Genomic DNA, 19,804 nt, shown 5'->3' on the forward strand with positions numbered 1-19,804 from the left:
GTATGAATTACCTTCTTTTCTCACTTCCCTGTCTTTGTTCAGATCTATATAGGTTCCTCTACCTCTAGTATATCCTCTTCCTCCTTGAAATATTCCTCTGGAAAACCTTCCACCTCTACCTCTCTGTCTCTTCTCATGTCTTTTGTTCAGCTTCTCTTCTGCTTTTAGGGCATACTAGTAAGCTTCTTCGACACTTTGCAATTTGATCAAACTGAGTTCATCTTGTATAGACATCTGCAATCCATTCAAATATATTGCAAATTGTTCAACTTCATCATCAACATGTCTGGATCTAATATTCAACTTGTAAAATGCTTCAGTGTACTCCTTCACACTAGATTCCTTCTGCCTCAAATTCTGCAACTTCTTAAACAAATTCACTTAATAATGAGCTGGCATAAATTTTGATTTCAACTTAGCAACGATCTGGTCCCATGTCTTGATCTTCTCTTTACCTCTTCTCTGTCTATTAGCCTGCAAATACTCCCACCAAAGAGATACATGACCTTTCAACCGGGTACAGACATATTTCACCTTTCTTTCTTCTATGGTGTTCTTAAAATCAAAATATTTCTTCATATTCGAGATCCAATCCATCAAATTATCCGAATCCAACTTTCCATCATATTATGGTGTTGTAAAATAAGGTTTATTATTCACCCCACTCAAAACCCTCAAAAACCTTTCTTCATCTGGATCAATCACCAGTGGGTTTAATTTTCTATCGGGCCTTCTTCTCCTTCATATTCACTCACATCTTCAATGTTTTGGCCTCTTCTCTGGGTCGTGTCAACGACTTCCAACCGAGATGCAATTCCTTGAAACATTTCCATCACAATAAGGTTTGCATTCCCATGCACTCCACCATTCCTATTTCCTCTTCGTGCCACCATCTTCATGCCAGTCCTCTATAGTTGTAGGTCGGATCCACAATCTGCCACCCTACAACAAAAATTCTTAGAACAATGCAATCTTTGGAATGAAAGCTCGCTCTAATACCACTTGGTGCAGTCATTGGTTAGGAGGGACCTCAAAGAGATCAATCCAGAGCAGTCAACATTAGTAAAAACAACAGAAAAACAAGGATATGATGGAGGCAATGAAGAACTGAATGAATTATATCATGAAAATTGATTACAATCAACCGATAACAATCGGGTTACAGAAACCGGCTCACTGGCCTTCTAAAACATGCTTGATTACATAATAGGTCACAACCGGGAACTCAAATCTTCAGATCTATCTTCTATATCCTATATCTTAACTTATTTCTATTCTAATGCTCAATTAAAATGATTTATATGATCCAAGGGGATATGCTCGGCCCAAAAAGGGATCAAAAGCCAAAGAACAAGACCTAATGTGTAAAAACATTAAGGTCGGCCTCCACCAAAGAAATTCCTCTGAAAAATCCAAAGGATGAAGTGTAGATCAAAGGGAAGATCATCCCCATACCAAGGAACATCGGAATCAACGCTCAGGGCTCCACAAGCTATGAAAGGGATCTAATAGATTCTAAATGCAAATAGGTCCAGATAATCGGTACCAAAAAAACTATCTTCGAAACCAGTAGTGATAACTTATAGTAAAGTGATCCAAATGCTTCGTAGTTTGGGAATAAGGTAGATGATCAAGTCTTCAAGCAAAAATATAACTCCTCGAGATCTGGTGAGCCAATGCCAGAAATTGCAAAATGAAATGCTGAAATTGCAAAATAGAAAACAAAACATAAAGTAAATATTTTTGGTTGATGCATGATTGCCACGAACCGGGGATGCTCTTGTTAGATTCAATGACAGTCTCACAGACACTGGGAGGGGGGGGTGAACTAGTGTCTAACCAGTGGTTGGAATATTTAAACTTATTAATAATTTTCCCACCCAAAATAGTGTATCGGTAAACAAGAATGAATGCATTAAATAGAAATAATAGAGACAACATAGAAACACACCATAACACAAGATATTTTAATGAGGAAACCCATTGTGGGAAAATCCTCGGTGGGATTTGTGACCCACAATATTTAATCACTAGCCAATGAATAAATACTACTTACAATAGGGACCTGCACATGTAGGGAGGCCAATAGCTTACAGCTCACTACTCAAAGAAGAGTCTCTCTGACTACAAAATGGATTATTAAATCCAATATAATGTACTGCTCAAAACAACATCTCTAATGCTAGGTTCAATACTGGTTTAAGCTCAGATAGATACCATAACCAAAAACCTTCACTGCTACTAAACAACTATCTTCTATCCTCTCTTTCTCTCTCTCTCTCTCTCATTTCTTTTTCAAAATGATCTATAAGATCTTATACATATATGAGTCTTTTACAATATACCATATCGTCTTACAAAAGATAATTACATTTACAAAACAATTCATATAAACAAAAAATTATCCCATGTCGGCGGAGTGCCAGTATGCTTTGTTGCCAATGTAATCTGAATGGTAGTGTAAGCGCCTGCTGGTGTATGAAGTTTGTGATGTCAGTGTATGTAGAAACCTATTTCCGGTGGGTTGCCAGTTGGTTTCCATCAATGACAACATCAACTATTCTCATAAGAGTGTAGAATGCCAACAATCTCCCCTTTTGGCATTGATGGAAACACTCATGAGAAAAATCCAAAATTGTTCTCCCAAAACTGAAATCCAAAAAGATGTGCTCCCCTTGAGCAAGTGATCTCCTTTGTACATGCATTTTTATCTCCTCTACTCCCCCTTTGACATCAATGACAAAGGATGTCATAAATAATCAAAAGAGTACAAAAATGCTACCTCAAGGTCTGTAACTGGTTGGTTACTATTTGAAAGATATTTGCCAAAACTAGGTTTAAACTCTACATAAACTTGTTGTTGTCATTTAGAGTTGCCTCAGTCTGCTGGACCATACCGGTGAGATAGTGCATTTTCTGCTCTGGTGATCACTCTCCTTGAACTGTTGCCTTAGATAATTCAACTCTCTGAGTAATAATATTGTCCAATTTTGAACCAAGTTTACTTTTGAGTTCCTAGGCATTGGACCTTATCCTTGCCTTCTCTTTCTCAAGTTTCTCCAACTTCTCCTCAAAAACTGCCATTTCTTGCTCAAAAACTTATATAAGTCCAGATGACCCTATTATATTACCTGCAATGTCATCAATTTCCTTTCGTGTCTTTTTGATCTCCTCATCAATTTCCTCTGTCAAATAGTGAGGTTTACATGCTTCTCTATATAACTCCTTATACTCCAAAATTGTTGAATTAAGTACTGGTAAAAGTATATCCAAGTGATCGGTACATTTCTTTATGGTGTTCTCAAAGAATGTGTTTTTCTCTTTGTCAACTCTCTCCTTAATGGTATCCTTATTAACCTTATCTATGGTTATTACATTATCAACAATGAATTTGGACAATGTGTCCAATTTACCTAAAGAATCATTAATGTGATCTATCTTACAATTAGGGGCAATCATCTTTAGAATAGGTAAGGTGTTGTCAATTGAATTAAATGCTAATGCATTGCAATTAATTATCCTTTTAATGGAATCCAATATAATCTTTGTGATGTTAGTGGGTTTGAATACACCTGTAGATGTGCTTGGTTCTATTGTAGGTTTCTTTTCAATAGATGTTTGACCAATTACCTTTACTAAATCCTCTTTATTTCCATCAGATGCATCTACTTTACTTATATTTTCTTCTAGTGGATCTGTCTATGTTTGTACCTCTACCTTTAATGGTTTCTCAGTCTGATTAAGTTCCTCTGCAATTGCCAGTTTCCTAGACTCAACATGAACCTCCATCTCAGATTGTTTCTCTGTTTGTACCACTGTCGGTTTCTCAAATTCTGGTTTCCCTATGCTAATTGTCTTGTCCTTTGTTGGTTTCTCAGTCTCTAGTTGCTCTGCTTGAACCGGTATTTCAGTTTCCTGAGAGTCAACAGTTTGTGCCAGTTTCTCTGAAATCTGGTTGTCCTCAACACTATCTACCTTAACCTCTACAGTCTCTTTGTCCACCATAATGTTTATATTTTGTGTGTCCACATTCATTGTAAAAAGTATCTCAGACTTTGGGTTAATATCATCATGAGTTATACCTTCAGTAGCTATATCCTATGGATTAGCTGTATGAACCAGTGATGTTGAGGTTAAAGGAGGGGTGTCCTGAGCCAGTGGAGGGATGTTATCTGTTATTTTTATAGAAGTTACAACACCTATTTTACCTTTTCCCTTGTCTTTATGATATACCTTGAAGTTTTTCTCCACTTTCGGTCTATTTCTTTCCTCTTTCTTTTCCTTCTCAACAAAAAATATGTCCCATTTATCTCCAGTCTCATCAGCAATTTCTTTAACCCTTCTATCCATCAGGCTCACTTGCTAGTGTCCACTAACAAATACTGACCGGTTAGCTTCAGATATAAGCTCATCTATCTCTTCTCTAGAATTTACTAGATGTACAACCAAGAGTACTTCAACTTTCAACTTCTTGTCCAGTTCCATCACAGATAGCTTTTTGGCTTCTAATCTCAAGTATAAATCATTAGGTAACTCATCAATCACTTCTATCAAAACTTTCTTGTATATATCCAAGTGTAGGATAATGCTTTCTTCAATGGTTTGTTTGTTAAAAACTTTAAAAGAATTATACCAGTTATTTACCTTTACCAGATTACCTTCCTGTGTAATCTCATTTAGTAGATCATCTAGTGTGGGGGTAACCGGTGTCTATTTCTTCTTTGGTGTAAGCTTCTTACGATTCCCTAACTGTCTGTTGCTTTTTCCTTAGTGTCCTTGTTTTCTTAGGTGAAGGAGATGGTATCAGTGGGGTTTTCCTTTTCCTTCCCACTCTCTTAAAGTCAACAGCCTTGCCACTATCAGTATCAGAAGATGTTACAACGAGTGAAACATGTGCTTCAAGTTGTAGTCCTTCAAGCTCACTTGCTGATATACCACTGATATTCATGACACTTTCTTTGATTTATTGGGCCTTCTTGGAGGCATTTCTGATAAACTTTTCTCTTCTTTTTGTCCTCTTCTGCATAGATACATGTCGTGCCCAAACTTTAGGGCACAAAAACGGAACAACAAATTTTTTTTTGACGTCATGAACTCGCTATAAATCCTAATACATAACAACTGTATCTAAAGTTTTGTCTTATCTAGGATGTAAATAAACTTACTTACTAAGGTTAAGTTAAATAACCAACTCGAGCGAGTGACTTGATTTGGTGAAGATTAATTTGCATTGCCGATTAGTTAGCTAGCTCAATTACCTAAGACAAGTTGTCGCTAATTAAACCAAGGGATAATTGGCTATCTTAACGTATTAAATCATTCCAGGTCATATAATGATATTGCTAATGATTATTTGATGCTTATATAAAATTTATTATACGCATCCACCCGATGAGGGTTTCAATTTACTACAATGTCATTTGCCCACTAAAACCGACAATAAGCTAAGGCCAAATTCTGATTTTCCCTAAACCCCTTGATTTTGTCAATTAATTTTCAATCCGACCAAAAATCGATCTCAAGGGCTTAAGGTTCCTAAATAAATTTTCCTAACGTCCATTGATATGGGGGGGGTAAGTCCATTGATTAATTAAATATATTGCTGGGTTAAACGTATAGTTTATCCAACTATAGTAATCCTTTATTATTAACCCCCTTGAATTAATTAAAATTAAATTTCTAAAGAATGAGGACATATAATAATTCAAATATTAAATTAACCCCTATTATCAAAAGTCTAAAATCCCATAATAATCCAATTATTAAATTTGTCCCCAAATATATACATTAAAATCAGGGTTCAAAATTCCATGATATTTCAATTATAAACTTAACCCCAAATTATATACTAAAATCTAACTTTAAATTTCCAATTTAAATTCCCTTTATATATATATATATATATATATATATATATATATATATATATATATATATATATATATATATATATATATATCACATTATAAATTCTTAAATTCTAATCCTCATTATAAATTAAAAATCAATTTTAGTGTTTCAAATCTAAATCTCCTATATATATATATATATATATATATATATATATATATATATATATATATATATATATATATATATATATATATATATATATATATATATATATATATATATATCTAATTACCTAAAATGCTAACCCTAACCCGAAATTGGGTTAGGGTTGCTCTTTTTTTATATTTTACCTCTTACCTTATTTCCTCTTTACCATTTTATACCCTAACCCGAATGGGTTAGGGTTTTATATTGCCCCTTTTTCTTTGTTTGCTTTCTTTCTTTTTTTTTTGAAATGTAACTGCAGGTACGGAGGCGGAGGGTTTCATGCGGGGAGAGGCTGAGGGTTTCGCAAAGGGGGTGACTGAGAGGAGGAGGCGGCGCGGGCTCTCCCGGTCGCCACTGTGTTTATACACAGTGACGGCGGTTGCCGTCCACTGTGTATAAGCACAGTGGCGGCCGCGGACCGTCCACTGTGCTTACACACAGTGGCGGCACCCTCCGTGCCGTCCACTGTGGGTAAGCACAGTGGCGCGGCCCGAGCACCGCCCACTGTGTTTACACACAGTGGCTCGGCTGCCGTGCCGTCCACTGTGGGTAAACACAGTGGCGCGGCCCGTGAGCCGTCCACTGTGTTTACACACAGTGGTTCGGCCAACTTATATATATTTTTTTTGTGTTTTCATTTAAATATTTCGTGGGGCATAGTTTATGTGTTGTGTTTATTTTTGAATATCAATGTATATTTTATATATATATATATATATATATATATATATATATAATATGCACACTATCAGTTATGAATTTGAAGATATTTTCTTCTACAGGCATCCACAGAGTATGATTTTAGATTGCAGAATATATATATATATATATATATATATATATATATATATATATATATATATATATATATATATATATATATATATATATATATATATATATATATATATATATATATATATATATGAATATAAGGGTTTATTCTGCATTATATTTTATATGTTTGAAACAGAGATGCACAAGTTCAAAAAGCATCTTTTATTTTGTTGTTACAGGGGTATGCACATTACAGGAAGCTTATATATATATATATTTTATATCTATATAGGTATATATTTTCAATATATATACTTATATACATACAAAGATATATATGACTAGATGTTGAAGTAATAGGGTTAAAACCCTTATATTGATCTGAGGTTTTTAACCCTCTACATTCCGTTTTTAGTCTTCTAACAGCATTTAGAATAGATCTATTTATTTATTTCTTTTATTTAAAGTTTTCTACAGAAATAAAACAAATTCTGTTTACCCCCTTTTTATCTTTTTTTTTTCAGTCATAAAATAACAGAAATCTAAATTGTGCAAATTAATAGTGAGAAATAAAGACAATACTAGTTCTCTCTTTTCTTTTTAAAACAGTCATAAAATTACAGAATTTACACTATGCAAGTAAATAATAACCCTACTGCATTTCTTCTTTTTTTTCTTTCTTTAACATTTGCAGTAAATAAAACTAGTAAATATTGAATAAGAACTCCTAATGCATCCTTTTTTTTTGTTTTCTTTTCTTTAATATTGCAGTAAATAACATGTTACAAACCAGATTTAAATGTAGACTACAACAAACACAATAGTCAAAATATAATAAAAGTCATATTTACATTGTTTTTTTCCAGAATGATAGTTACAATAACCCAAATATGAAAAATGGGTAAATAGTCTAACAGTCCCCTTTTTCTCTAATCTTTTACACAGAAAATATTAACTACATTTATTTAAACAGAAACAGAATCCCTTTAAGTCCTATATTTACATTTGCACTTTCTCTTCATTTTTTTTGCTACAAATCATAAAGTTACATTTCTTTCTTCTTTTCTGCATTCAAATAAAAATCAGAAATCTGAAATAGAAGTCTGCAACACAAAATCTGCAACTCCTAGTTTTTTTCCCAAGCCACCTGCAAGTAAATTTTAGGACTGTGACCATGGGATGCTCACCTCCCAGCCTAGGCTTACCAGAAGCCACCCCCGAGCTAGGAGAACCAAGACCTAGACGGGTTACAATCAGGCAATACAACACAACAATAGGGAAAACACACAACACATACACTTTCCCATCCCAAGCTACACTATCACCACATTTGTGGAGATCAATCTATGGGTGGAAGTGGACCAAGTACCATTGGGGAGACTGCAGCCAAAAAAAAATATATATCACAAGCCACCTCATGGCAACACAAAATACTCAATCAGAATTCATCCCAACCACCTTATGCCCCCCCAAAGGCTCAAAGCCATTTCTCTCCCCTTATGACCCCCAAATGCATACACAAGGCTATGCAGCAAGGGTCACAAAGGACACCCTTGAGATCACTCTCCTTAAGGAGAGCCTCTCACCCAAGGCTGTCATGCTTCTTCCACCCCAAGATCATCCTACTCTCCCAAGAGTAGGAGATCTTGGACACTCCCAAAACAAAAACACAAAACAGAAAAACATAGAAATAAAACTACACATTATTTTCTTCAACAACAATTCACATACACACTTTCTTTACAAGCAAATCTTTCCTTCAACAAAACAACATAACTAACATAGACAACATAAACAAGAGGAGATAACAACCAACCTTATTCTGCCAATAGGTATTCTAAACTTGGTTGAAGATGAGCTGCCCAATCCACACAACTTTCTGCAAATCTTGGCCACCAAATTCCTCTAAATTTTCTAAATCTGGTTTTTTCCTTTCAAATTTTTCCAAAAATCTCCAAAAGTGGAGAGTGGGTGATTAACTCACTAAGCTTCCATTCTTAGCCTAAGAAGGCCTCTCTCACTCCTTCCAACCTCTTGGATAGAGTGAGTGATCTCCCATTGGGTTGGTCTTCCCTAGGTCTTACACACTCCCTAACCTAGGTGCCTAGAGAAGGGAAATGGAATGGGGAAGAGGGATTACTATCTCCAAGAAGGTTCTCCTTCCAAGGATGGCACTCCTATAGATGGAATTCGTCCATCTTGGGAAAACCACTTTTTTGGGTGGTTAAACAAGTCCTAAGGGAAAGACACATGGCCAATTTTGGCCTTCACCCATAGGTACCCCATGAGGCCTAATAGGAAAGCTCTAAAATTGACTCTAGGAGTTGATTTGACCTTCAGAAAGTCCACCTGAAGTTAACCTACGGGTCAACTCTGAGTTGACCTTCCTTGTGGCTCTCTAACCTAGATTTCTTGGTTCCTTCAAGGATAATTAGGGGATATAACCATTAACAAAAATAAAACTTTCAAAAAGGTGACATGACCAATTGCCAACACAACATACTACATAGGTGTCAAGTGACACTACAACATAATTCCACATCACAATAAACACATGGCAATTGTCCCTTAAACAATTTAAATAATCCAATAAATACAAATTACACTCATGCAACATTTTACATTTACGAATAAAATACAGTACATACGGGGTGTTGTCTCTCCAAATAGACAACCCCTGGTTTTACTAACGCACATTGGCCTAGGCTTGATTCTCCCTAATATTTCCATGGTCACATGGATATTTTCCTGCACATCTCAATTTAAACATTAGTACTTCCCAAATAGCCTCATATAATATATAAAATCACAAAATCAGAATGCAATACATTCATTCTACAAAGACTTGACATTATGAAATATAATTTGTCACAATTCAAAGCAATTTCCTCATAATCCTCGAAATTTGATCCATCTACAAGGTATGCAAATATTTTTCTAACATTATAACAATTCCTGAAATTCAGATAATAACCTGCATCATCACAATATTACCCTAATCTAGAATCATATAATATTCTATAATCCACAAGGCATAGAAATGAAGCATCCACATATATCAATGTTACCAAAATCGCGGAATCATGAAAAGTTCTATATCCATAGTGTGTCCAAACTAGTATCCAAAATAGTTCCAAAATGAAAATAACTGAAGAGATAGGATGGGTCGGGGTAGGGCCTCACAATACATTACTCTCAATGGTTTCTGCACTACCAAAGAATTTCTCAGATGGATCCCTTGGTGCATCAAGTAGAGCTTTAGCATATGTCTCCAAAATAGATAGGTCAACCTCATAACCCATCTTAGTAACCCAAATAGTTCTAGGGCTTACTGCTTCCATCCAAGTTTCATCTCGCTTAATGACTAAACAAATTTGCTTGTTATACTTATCAATTATGCTCTGCAGTAGTCTCTCTCTTGATCTCATCTTAGTTTGAAATATTTTGAAGTAGTCTGTAATGTTCTTATCACAGTTAGTGCCCATACCGGTGAAAGCTTCCTGTATCTATCTTCCTACCGAGATGCCATAACCAAAATCTTTGTGACCTATGCCAGGTATCTCTTTGGTAAAGTATAGCATCAAGCATACTAGTAGGTTTCTAAAATGGAAAGTACATTTCTTGTCTCCCTTAATCTTCTTTAAGTTATCAATGAGTTCATCTTTAAGCCATTCACACACATCAATCTTAGCATTATTGTTCACCATCTCATATGCACTATGAATACAAAGGCTAGAAATAGAATTCAGTCTATTTGCATGTGTTGCTTTATATCCTAGTACCATACTCACATATTTCACATTTATATCCTTAAGATCATTCACTCTAAGTGACCTGTTATCAGATGTGGCTCCAATTAACTCCATAACTCCCTTGTTAGGTATTTTCTTGGTTTTATCAAGCCTACTACCGGTTGAAGGTAAACCAGTAACTACCTTAGTGGCTTCCTTAGTTATTTTGCAAATTGAATCTAACCATATGATCTCTCCATGGACTCTAATTAATGCAAGTCTTACAACTTCCTTTGGAAATTCAGGAACGTTCAAAATCTCTACAAAACCTAAGTCTCCCACAATCTTATGTTTAGGTTTAATCACACCATTTCCATTGGTAATAACCTCATTAAATATTTTCTTTAAATCCTCGGTCCCTAGGTTTTCTATGTTGCAATGTATGTAGATTCAAAGGTCTTCTGCAAATGCTACACCCTTCGGAATTTTCAAAAAAGCTCTGACAGAATCATCTTGTTTTGCAATCTTGGGGATAATCTTAAACACAGGTCTAGGGCATTTGACATTTTCAACAATGATAGGTTTTGCAATAAACTCAGGAACAGAAGATGAGGTTTCCATTTCAAAAGATAAATACCTCTTAACCGAAATTCTCTAAATGCCTGAAAAACACTTCACAGCTCTGCCTTAGAATGCCCTTGCTCAGTTTTGCACTCTTTGATGTTTGAATGCTCAGTGAGTCAAAAATGAGGGATCTTCGATGTTATATAATGAAATATCTTTCAACAACCACATTAAATGCTCGCCGGTTAAGTGAAAACTTAACACACCTATTGGTAAAGAAGAAATGTATCTTCTCATCATCAACTGAGGGTAGAATGCATGATTTTCAACTTGCTGCAATACCCCCTAAGGATTATTCCTCATTTGGATGAGGAATCTCCTACTAGTGGAGGGTTACTCTATTCTACCGGTGCAGAGATAGATTCATCAACTTTCTAATCACTCTTCTTAATCCATTGTTTTGAAAATTCTTGCTTTACTTCATCTACCTTTTCTTTGTCCTTCAAACTAGATCCTTTCTTGTTTGCTGGTATAGTCTTGCTTCTACAAAATTTTGCAATATGTCCAATCTTGTTACATGCATAATAGGTTACATTATTCCTCTGAATAGCTTTTCCATATCCTTGACCAGTTTGTGATCTACATTGATTAGATAAATTCCCAAATCTACCACAAACATAGCATTTCACATTCATTCTATAATTTTCTGAATTATGACCAACTTTGTTGCATTTGGAACATTGACCAGTGGGTAAGTTTGTATTCTGATTATTTCTAAATCTACACTAATTTTCTCTATGACCATATTTGTTGCAATTGAAACTTTTCCCATTAAATCTATAAGCATTAGGTTGTCTTACCAGTTTGTTCTGTTCTTGATTATTTGTAGTACCAGAACTTTCTCCACATTCAAATCCAAGTCCATTTGTATCTCCATCAGATTTCTGTCTTTTAAGCATGTCTGAATTTGTCTTTGTGTTTATTTGTAGCAACCAACTCATTTTCCAGAATTCCAACTTGTCTTGTAAGTTCCTCCTTATCATGCTGCATGTGAATCAGATCTGTCTTTAACATATCATTTTCATGACCAAGTCTAAGATTTTCATTTCTTGCATCATTAAGTCTCCTAGTCAAGTCTTTTTCATTCTTCTTCCTATCTTCAATATCCTTACATAACCTCATAGTCATATCTTGCATTTCATTCTTCATGTTAGTGTTCTCTTGCCTTAATTTATTTGCAATGTCTCTAAGAGTTTCCTTTTCATCATCATCATTCTGCATCTTCTCATGAAGTTCTTTTCTCTTATTTTGTGCTATAACTAGATTTTCTTGAAGTCCTTTAATTAATTCCTTAGCAGTCCTCAGATCATCTTCAAGTTTGATATTCTTCAACTTTTCTGCATCAAAATCTTCAAGAGCTCCTTCCAACTATTTTCTTCTCCATCTGTACCAGTTTCAGAATCTTCCTCAAGTTGTTAGGCTTTTGCAAATAGAGGACTAGGCTCTGATACCAATTGTTAGATTCAATGACTGTCCCACAGACATTGAGAGGGGGGGGGTGAATCAGTGTCTAATTGGTGGTTGGAATATTTAAACTTATTAATAATTTTTCCACCAAAAACAATGTATCGGTAAACAAGAATTAATGCAGTAAACATAAATAATAGAGACATCATAGAAACATACCATAATACAAGATATTTTAATGAGAAAACCTGGTGTGGGAAAAACCTCAGTGGGATTTGGGACCCACAATATTTACTCACTAGCCAATGAATAAATACTACTTACAATAGGGGCCTGCACATGCAGGGAGGCCAACAACGTAGAGATCACTGCTCAAAGAAGAGTCTCACCAACTACAAAATGGATTATTAAATCCAATACAATGTACTGCTCAAAAAACATCTCTAATGCCAGGTTCAGTACCGGTTTAAGCTCAGTTAGATACCATAACCAAAAACCTTCGCTGCTACTAAACAACCATCTTCTATTCTCTCTCTCTCTCTCTCTCTCATTTCTTTTTCAAAATGATCTATAATAGCTTATACATATATGAGTCTTTTACAATATACCATGTCAACTTACAAAAGATAATTACATTTACAAAATAATTCATATAAACAAAACTTTATCCCATGTTGGTTGGAGTGTCGGTATGCTTTGTTGCTGATGTAATCTGGATGCCGGTGTAAGCGCCTACCGGTGCCGGTGTCTGTCAGTGTATGTAGAAACCTATTGCCAGTGGGTTGCTAGTTGGTTGCCATTAATTATAACATCAACTATTCTCATAAGAGTGTAGAATGCAAACAACTCCTACATCAGGATTGATAGCCATAATAGAGCAGCCTACAAATATAGTGAAAGAAGACAGTAAATGAAGATATTAAGATAGTTAAATAATGTCTTGATCCTTTGCAAGAATCTAAGAGATTGTCCAAAGACATAGGACTTTATTGAGAATGAAATCAAGATGCTAAGAATATATATGAAAAAAGTGAGTGGCACTTCATTCTTGACCAACTGGTCAAGAATAGCACAACTCATATCTAGAGGTTAGACCATATGGAGTGATAGGGTTTCTTTAAAGGTCATGCACCTATCAGAGACAAAGAGCCTCATCAAATATCAAGGAACTTAGACCATAGTGATTTTGTATGAATAAGTGAATAACTTGTAAAGTCTTTTACAAATAAGGATAGTTACCTAAGAATCATAGCTTAAGACCAGTGAGAAGAACTTAAATGTGTAGTAGAAAGAAGACTTGTTCATGAAGACAGTCCGAGTTTTACATTTTAAAGATAATGGTCATGATAATATTATGAATAAAGAGTGTTGAGAGTCATAAAGACAGTGGCAAATGAGGTATTGTAGCAACAACCTCATATGTCATAGCATAAAGGCATAACAACCAGAGATGATAGGATAATCATAGCCAAATATAAGAATAGTCATGGAGCATTCATGCCTCCAATTTGCAGTCAAATACAGTGACAAAAAAGCAAATAAAAAAGCTTGATAGAAGATCTGAAGAAGAGCAATAGCGAGGGACATCATGATAGTGAGATTAAGGCTTCCAAACAGAAAAAGCAATGATGGATCCTTTCTAAGGATTAAAGACAATATTAAAGGACACTACTTTACATTTAAAAATAGTTTGAAATGAATCATAGTTCCTGTAATACACTAAAAATGGTCATCTAAACCATGGGCCCCTGATCTCGACAATATCACCAATGTCCTAACCAAAGGCAATTAAATAAATCTTGAGCACACAATTAATTCTTTAATCATCAATGTCACATGGCAAATTAATCAACCAATATTAATTAAATATTTATATTTAATTAATTAAATTATTCCAAGTAAATCATTTTAAACAATTATCTTATTTATTTTAATTAAATATCTTTTGCATATTTAATTAAATAAATCAATTTGCCATCAAATCAAGAAAGAGGAATTAATTTTAATTAAATAAATCAATTGAGCACAAATCTTCAAAAATGGAAATAAATCAAAAAAGGAATTAATTGACCAAGAAAGAATTAAAAATTAAGAAAAGAAATCAATTGGAAATAATCTTGAAAAACAAATTAAAAATTGATGGATAATCTCAAAGAAAGCAATTAAAACAATTAAATCTCAAAATTGAATGAAATAGAGAATAAATCAGTTTTTTTCTGATTTAATCTTATTTTTAGTTCAATTTCCTTTAAAGCTCATAAAAGCATGCAATCACATCAATTCACCTAGATTGTGCTTCCTCCTGGAAAATCTTGACCGCTCATCATCATTTGATCTCAGCCTTTGGTTTCTCTCTAAATTTTCTATAAATTTAGGCTCTCATCTCTCATTCAAAAATCCTGGAGACTGGAGAATATATTGTTATTATACTATTTTTGCTCTAGGTTCATTGATATATTGCATATTAATTGTTTTACATTGATTAGATCATTTAGCTTAATATTGCAAAAATCTTGTTAGATTAATATTGCATCCATCTAGCATTCATTATATTCATATAGATAAAATCCTTCGTCTTGATGTTGTCTAGTCACTGGTATTGCTTATAATCTGAGAGCAATCATATACTCACATCTTTTAGAAGGAAATGGGTCGATTTGTTATGGTTTATTATTCATTGATTATATTTTATTAACCATGCATGTAATGACTTGATTGAAGTGTTGTGCATACAGATACAGGTCCACTTTTCACACACACATTTTTGGCACCCACCGTGGGGTAGAAAACTACTTTTTCGGCCTCAAAATCATTTTTTTATCCTATAGGTTTCATCCGTACAGCCTCTGTGAAATATCGTACGAGCAGTTTCACTGCATCATATGACATTATATTAACGCCTGCAGTTTATCGTACGAAACAAGATCATATCCTTTAAATTGTCGTACAAATTGGAATATGGACTTGTACGACATACTGATTTTCTTATAGTTTGTCATTCTATGTTGATTTCTAACTTGTACGACATACTGCTTATGCTATCTTTTTGTTGTTCTACACTGGTTTCTAACTCGTATGATAAAACTATTCTATCATTTTGTTTTATGAATATTGTCGTACGATTCTATTTTCTGATAGATCAAAAATAGATTACCTTTCAATATTTTTGCTTAAATTTTGATGATGCTAATGCTGACCCTGGATTGTCTTATGTCTGCCTAAGATTTTTACAGCTTGACCAATTTCTTGCAGGATGCTTGTCAAAGAATAAAAACAACATGATTACTGATGCGTTGTTTTTGCAGGTTGCCTAAAGAGAAAACCGACCAAATATTGTGTATTCTTTAAATTAATTTTTAGGCACTTAAATTGCTATCTGGTTAATGAACAAATCTATCTTTCATGTTTTCAGAAAAATCTAAGAGGTAGGAGAGTATGCTCTTGTCTTTTATAGACAATCAGAAATCTAGACCCTTGAAGCTTTTTTCTAAGTTTTGAGATTTGTGTACCTTTAGCGAGCCTGTCACAGTGGGAAAAAATAATCACCCTGTGAGAATAACCCAAGTGAGTACAGCTGGACTTGAGCATTCCAACTCACTATAATAAATAGGTCTCTGATGATTAAAGTCTTAGAGGATGGGATTATTTGAGTTTTCTCTTTGAGATCTCTCATATCAGGCATTTTGTAGGGCCTCACAGTCTCAATCACGTTTAGGTGACTACAGCTTGTTTTGGTACCTTATCGGGCTATAGGCCTCAATCATGCTTGTGTGACTTCAAGGGGTAATTTCAAATGGATTTCCCTGACTAAGAACTATAACATTAGAAGCTACCCGATTCACCTCCGAAAGGGGGATAATCTTTGTGCAAGAGAGATAGTAACTCTCGCAAGAAACTTGCCATATCGTACCCCCATTAGCGTTTGGAGTCAGCTAATATGGCATTGAGAATCCATTGTGTGAGACTCAGGGACCGTATTCTAATTAGCTATTGGGTGTGTACCTAAGTCAACAAGAAAAGGTTTCCTTCTCTAAGCCAACTTCCATAGGGTTAGTGTGCCATGATTGAATTATTATATATCTTGCATGTTTTATGTGTTTTCATCCCTGAAACTAAAAAAGAAATGCTAAAACTGGAGAAAACAAATCAAACAATATCAAACAACTCAGTGATAAACTCTGTCTATGTCACAAACTAGTCCACCCTGGTCAAAAATCAGTCCATCCTAGAATTGGTTATACTCAGTTATCGTACTCAGTCATTGAAAAACTTAGAATTTTAGTCTCTGCTCTATGAACAGTCATACAAGTCTGCTGAATTATTGTCCTTCACCAAATCCTGTGTCGTACGAGTATACTAAATTGTCATCTCGAGTCCGATCTTGTGTCGTACGAAACCAAACAATTTGTTGTTTAAGCTAAATTCTGTGTCGTATGAAATAGAACCAAACAGAATCATCTGTCATCTGGGACTTACCCATTTGTCGTACGGTACTAGGCAACAACTCATACAAAACATAATTATTGTCATCCTGAACTTGTTGAACTGTCGTATGGTCTCAGAAATTATGTCATACGAGTCTCTAATTTTGCCAGTTCAGAACAGTTAAACCTGTCCAAAATAGTCTACAGCGAGCCTAAAACTGGTTATCGTCCTCATAAGCATAAACAACCTTGATAGTGTACCTCTGCAGTTGCATTGCATGATTTTTTTGATCATTTCTCAGCTAGTTCAAACAAACATTTTATCAAACCTAAGTCAACTTGGACAACGTCTTACATAGGATAGATCGTTCCTAAAACTAGACCAGATCTTAAGTTACTTCTCTTAATTACTACGTTAAACGAACTACTAGCTACAATTTGATCTTGACTTCTGCAACACATCTCGCTCTTGGTCTTGTCGGTTAGAAATGCCTGTCCAAACCAGAAGCTCTCACAGCAAAACAGACAAAGCAAAAGAGACACCCTTTTCAACCAACAACAATCCATTCTACAAAGAAAACCCTTTTCACAATAAACCATCCTCATCACAGCTACCAGTTTAAGCCCTTATCTCCCACCATGTCTGGAGAAAGGCAAGAAAGAGAAGCTAGTAAATGAGATACTCACAACAACTTCAACAATCAAGCCACTGACAACAATTCTTCAACTAAATCTGAGCTTCCTGAACCTCCTGAAGATGAAGTACATAGATACCAGAATGATAAAGAATTCTAGAAAATGATGAAAGTCATCATGGCTAGGGAAAAAGAAGGCTATTTCCTAGAATTAGCAAAACAAGGTGCCAAACTCCCTATTGGCTATAATGTGGAAACCCTCATTGCTAAAGAGGAAGAGACGGCATGGAGAAAAATGAACAAGTAAATGCAAGCATTACAAACCGTGGTCACAAAAATAGAAAACAAAGACAAAGCACCAAAACAATATTCTTTAGATACAATATGCCCATTCCCATTTGACAAAAATCTTTACATGTCTCCATTTCCTTCACGAGTTGAGATATCAAAATTTGACAAGTATGATGGTACCTCAAATCCTCAAGATCATGTCAGAGAGTTTTTCGCCGCTTGTATGGAATTCATGCATGATCAAACATACCTCATGCGCCTTTTCCCAAGAAGTTTAGGAGGACAAGCCATGGAATGGTTCTCGAATCTATCCAAAGGGATAAAAACATTTGAAGAACTAATCCAACTATTTTTACAACAATACTCATACAACATTTGTCACCTAGTCACTATGATAGAGCTTTGCAATACCAGACAAAAGACAGGAGAACCCTTTCTCACTTTCCTCCAACGATGGAGAATGATGTTCTCTATATATTCACGAACTATCCCAGATCTTGAGAAAATGGATATCTTTGTCAACAACTTAGTCCCTGAATTGAAGTATAGTGTTCAGATGCAAGTACACCCTTCATTCAACAAAATGGTAGATAATGCCCTCAGAATGGAAGATATGCTTATCAAAAAGGGAGATATCTCACTTTGGAAAGAAACATCACAAGGTTCTAGCTCTAAAGAAAAGAGTAAGTACTAGAAATATGGCAAAGATAGCAACAAGAATGTCGTTAATGATGGAGTGGTAGATACTATCAAAGCAAAAACAAAATCCACAATATTTAACTTGGCCAGTGGCACACAAGCACTCAAGGCAGCTCAAACTACAACGGAAAATCCTCCAAAGAAAACAAGAGAGTGGTTTAAAGACAAACCTTGGGTCTCAAAACCTAAACATGATTTTACTCCTCTGGATGAGTCATATGAATTGGCTTTTAAGACTTTATTGGCAAATAATCTGATAACATTGCCAGACAATTCCAGACCATATGACCCAGAAATTAGACCTAGATGGTGGAGAGAAAATGAATACTGTGACTATCATCGGAACGAGGGACATAACATAAACAACTACATGAAACTCTGGCATGAAATCCAAGATCTCATTGACGCAGGCAAGATCATTGTTGGAAGTCACATAACTAATGCTGATCATAAGGCTTTTAAAGATCCCTTACCCAAGTATGAACAAGGAGAATCCTCAAAATCTAAGGGAGGAGCTAGAGTCAATTATACTTACACTAATCATGATAATGTGATCAATATGATTGAATTTGTTCAACCTAAATATTGCAATGTGATCATAGTCTAGGATCACCAAATTCAAGCACAGAATGCTAATATCATGACTCGCACTTAAAGGAAGATTTCTCTCCCAGGAGCTAGTCCCCCAACTTTTGATCAAACAACATCAAAACTACCAAATTAACAAACAGACACAATCATGGCCATATCAAAGCAACCGGTTTCATCATCTTCTCCTGGTTATAGTATTGTTGAACAATTGAAGAGAACCAATGCTCAAATCTCCATTCTAGGACTGCTTAAGATCTCTTCTACTCATAAAGAGGTCCTGGACAAGGCTCTACTTACCACCAGTGTTCCTAAAGATTTAGACGTAGATCGGTTTCAATCTATGGTAGGTCACCTAACCTCCCCTCATTACCTCACGTTCTCTGAAGAAGATGATAACTCACTGAGTCATCCACATAACCAGCCATTACACATTGAAGCCATGATCCATAAATAATGTGTTAAACGTGTTTTGATAGATGGAGGCATTGGGTGAATATTTGTACTTACAGTCTATTAACACAGCTGGGATTCTTTGAAAATGTTATTGATCCAACAAAGAAGATAA

Source organism: Cryptomeria japonica, chromosome 4 (assembly GCF_030272615.1).
Source record: "Cryptomeria japonica chromosome 4, Sugi_1.0, whole genome shotgun sequence".
Taxonomy (NCBI): domain Eukaryota; kingdom Viridiplantae; phylum Streptophyta; class Pinopsida; order Cupressales; family Cupressaceae; genus Cryptomeria; species Cryptomeria japonica.